This window comes from Microcebus murinus, chromosome 5 (genome assembly GCF_040939455.1).
Source record: "Microcebus murinus isolate Inina chromosome 5, M.murinus_Inina_mat1.0, whole genome shotgun sequence".
In the NCBI taxonomy this organism is placed as follows: Eukaryota; Metazoa; Chordata; class Mammalia; order Primates; family Cheirogaleidae; genus Microcebus; species Microcebus murinus.
In genome coordinates this window covers 13,029,459-13,033,714 of record NC_134108.1, presented here as the reverse complement: position 1 = coordinate 13,033,714, position 4,256 = coordinate 13,029,459, and the positions used below count along the sequence as shown (strand labels likewise).

General features: G+C 38.3%; 1 pseudogene; it reads right to left on the bottom strand.

Moving 5' to 3' along the window:
* Positions 1 to 426: 426 nt before the first annotated feature.
* On the bottom strand, positions 427 to 1,963 carry LOC105862101 (kynureninase pseudogene; annotated as a pseudogene).
* Positions 1,964 to 4,256: the final 2,293 nt, after the last annotated feature.

Sequence of the window (4,256 nt, the reverse complement as noted above, 5' to 3'; positions counted from 1 at the left end):
ACCTGATCTTCTCAATATTAATTAGTATAGCCAATTGAAGGATCTGAGAAAAGACTTTTTTTTTTTTTAAAGTATATGATTTAGGCCGGGCGCGATGGCTCACACCTGTAATCCTAGCACTCTGGGAGGCCGAGGCGGGTGGATCGCTCAAGGTCAGGAGTTCGAAACCAGCCTGAGCGAGACCCCGTTTCTACTATAAATAGAAAGAAATTAATTGGCCCACTAATATATATAGAAAAAATTAGCCGGGCATGGTGGTGCATGCCTGTAGTCCCAGCCATTTGGGAGGCTGAGGCAGGAGGATTGCTTGAGCCCAGGAGTTTGAGGTTGCTGTGAGCTAGGCTGATGCCATGGCACTCACTCTAGCCTGAGCAATAAGGTGAGACTCTGTCTCAAAAAATAAATAAATAAATAAATAAAGTATATGATTTATTGCCAGTTATAAGCAGTCAATTTTGAAATATTTTCAATAATTAAAAAATGAATACCAGTAAAATAAACACAGCACCTTTCAGTATAATTTGTCTAAGTTATTCTAGAAAACACTGCTAATTTTTTGTTCCTGTAGAGTCAAGTACAGAAGTGAGCAGATTAATGAATCTATAAACATCATGGAAAGAATTGTAGAAAGGAACTGGAGCCACTCGAATGCCACTTGGTTCCTGCTTGTCACAAACTACTCCTCTTTTTTCTAGTTCTTGGAAAACATCCTTCTTAGAAACAGAAAATGTTAGTGTCAGCTGGCAACCCCGATCCTCTATATGGGATGGTGTAATTATGTTCACCATTGGTTTCTTGGTGTCTGCTTTATCTTTGCTGTAGTAATGCTTCATCAGGTATTCCAGATAACCAGTTAGCAAAATAGATTTTCTCCTCAATGCTTTCATAGTTGCCTGCTTAAAGATCTCTAAACTAGCTTGTAAGGAACAAACCAACAAAATGGGAGGATTTGAAATTCGGAATCCACTGACACCTGGGATTAACTGCAGCTTGTTATCCATTTTGAATCTCGTGCTTAGTTCATGGCCAAACCATCCCACTAATGTGGGTTTAATTTTATGGGTGTGCTTTTCATGGATAAAGGCACCAGCAATACCTCCTGCTCCTGCATTTAAATACTTGTAGGAACACCAGCAGGCAAAATCAACTCCCCAGTCATGTAAGTGGAGTTCAACGTTTCCAACTGCATGAGCTAGATCAAAGCCAACAAAACAACCCTTTGCTTGTCCAGCTTTGGTGATGGCAGGAATATTAAAGAACTGCCCAGTATAAAAATGCAGCCCACTGAACAGGACCACTGCGATTGAGTCTCCTTCCTTCTCAATTACTTCAAGGATATCCTCTATTCTTAAGGTTTCTTCCCCTCTCTTGGCTTTATCATCCGCATACTTTTGTCAACATTAAGTCCGTGAAGTTGTAACTGTGATTCAATAGCATAATGATCAGAAGGGAAGGCTTTGGCTTCTAGAAGAATTTTATGCCATTTCGGCGTAGGCCTTAAAGAATGATAACAGAAGATGTAAATTAATAGTCAAAGCATTCATTAAGGCAATTTCTTTCTCCTTGGCTCCTACCATGTCCTTCATAAGGCCTACAATAATCTCATCTCCTATAATCCAAGGACGCTTCCCTACGTCATGACCATAGCCTCCCATTTTGGCTCACTTATCAAGTTCTTCTTCAATATATGGTTTAACCATTTTTGGTTGATGGCCAAGAGAATTTCCCAAGAAATAGATGGCATTTTCATCCTTATTCACTAAAGATAAATCAATTGGAGGCAGATCCCGCATTTTGGGGATATAAAAATACTCTCTGAAGTGCCTCGGCTTATCTTCCTTGTCTAAGTGGAGAGCAACCCTCTCATCCGTCGGGTGACATTTGAGTTCAGCTGTGATGCGTCGCACAGTGTCAGCAGGCAGCTCAAGAGGTGAAGGCTCCATTACAAATGGTTCTCTACTAGGATTCCAAAGGGGTCCACAGCTCCTAGAATCTCTCAAGGAACCTCTCAAGAGAATTCTTTGCAAATTTATGTCAGACCTTAGGGTGAGAAACTCAAAGAACCGCTGAGAAAAGACTTTGACTGAATTTTCTCTTGCCCAACTCTCCTAGAAGTGTGGGCCCACTTTGTATTAGTTACCTATTTCTGCACAAGAAATTACCCCAAAACTTAGAGGCTTAAAACAGCAAACATTTATTATCTCACAGCTTTTTGGAGGGCATACATTTGGAACCAGTTTAGCTGGGTAGCTCAAGTTGCACTCAGGATGTTGGTAGGGACTAAATTTGCCTAAAGGCTAGAGGATCTGCTTTCAGCAAGACTCACACATTTAGCAATTGTCAGGAAGCCTCAGTTTTCTCCACTTTGGACTTTCCAAAGACCTCTGTTTCTCATAATGTGGCTCTCTCCATAGGCTGCTCATAATTGACAACCTTCCCCTAAAGTGAGAGATCTGAAGAAAAAAGAGAGGCAGAAATCACAATGTATTTTATCACTTAGTCTTAGAAGCAACATGCTGTCACTTCTGCTATATTCCATTGGTCATAGAGACCAAACCTGATACAGTGTGGAAGGGGATCACACACAAGCATGAATACCAAGAGGTTGGGATTATTGGCAAATTATTTCAGAAGCTGGCTATTACAGTCTCCTCTGGCCCTAGGGATTCACATCCCCCTCATATGAAAACATACTTACCCTCTCCCCAAAATCTCAAAAGTCTCATTCCATTATAGCTTCAGCTCAAAATCCAGAATCTCATCAACTAAATTAGGACCTGGTCAAGATGAGGCTCTTCAGGTATGTTCCTTAAATACAGTTCCTCAAGCGTGGTTCCTCTCAATCTAAAGACCTTCGAGCTAAGGGGACAACTTATCTGTCATTCAAACACCCGATATACCATGGTGACACTGGCAGGGGAGTGCCTAAAGATCAAGAACAAGTCAAAGATGTCCAGTCTTATCATTTTAATTCAATATTATACTGGAGATTTTCTCCAGGGCAATTATAAAAGATAAATAAATAAAACTCATCCAGATTGTAGAGGAAGAATTGGAATTCTCATACATTGTTGGTGGGAATGTAAAATAATGCGCTTGCTGTGAAAAACAGTTTGGTGGTTACTCAAAAAATTAAACATATAGTTACCATGTGACCTAGAAATTACACTCCTAGGTAAACCCAAGGAAATTGAAAACATGTTTACATAAAAACTTGTGCATGCATTTTTATATAAGCATTATTCATAATAGCTAAAAAGTGAAAACAACTCAAATGTCTATCAATTGATGAATGAACAAAATGTGGTGTATTTTTACAGTGGAATACTATTCAGTCAGAAAAAGAATAAAGTAATTACACATGCTACAATGTGGATGACCTTGAAAACATGTTAAGTGAAAGAAGCCTGACATAACAGGCCACATACTGTATGACTCCATTTACATGAAATGTCTTGAATAGGCAAATCCATAGAGACAAAAAGTAGATTAGTGAATGCCAGGAGGTGAGGGTAGTGGGAAATGGGATTACAGGTTTCTTTTTGGGGTGATGAAAATGTTTTGGAATTAAATAGTGGTAATGTTTGCACAATTCTATAAATATACTTTAAAAACCTGCCTTTTGCACTTAAAATGGTAGATGGATTTTGTGATATGTGCATTATATCTCAAAAAGACACAATACTTGACATGTACTTAATCTCTATATTGTAAAAAATTAATTTATTTATTAGCCCTAATAATGCCTTTTATTTCTTTTTCTTGCCCAATTTCTCTGGCTAGGACTTCCAACACTGTGTGAGAGTGGGTATTCTTGTCTCACTCCTGATCTTAGAGGAAGAGCTTCCAACTTTTCATCACTAAGATGTTAGCTGTGGGTGTGACACAGCTATTGTGTTGAGTTACATTCCTTCTGTACCTGTTTTTTTCAGAGTACATGTGATAATTTAATACATTCATATAATCTGTAAAGATCAAATCAGTGTACTTTATGTATCCATTACCTTAAATATTTGTCTTTTCTTTATGCTAGAACCTATATTTTAATTCTTTTTTTAGCTATTTTGGAATATACAATAGATTATTGTAAACTATAGTTACTTTATTAATCTATCTAACACTAAGTCTTCTTTCTTCTATCAAACTGCATATTTGTACCCATAAGTCAATTTCTCTTCATCCTCCCCTCCCTGCTTCCGTTCCCAGCCTGTGGTAACCACCAATCTACTCTACCTACATGAGATCCATGTTTTTAG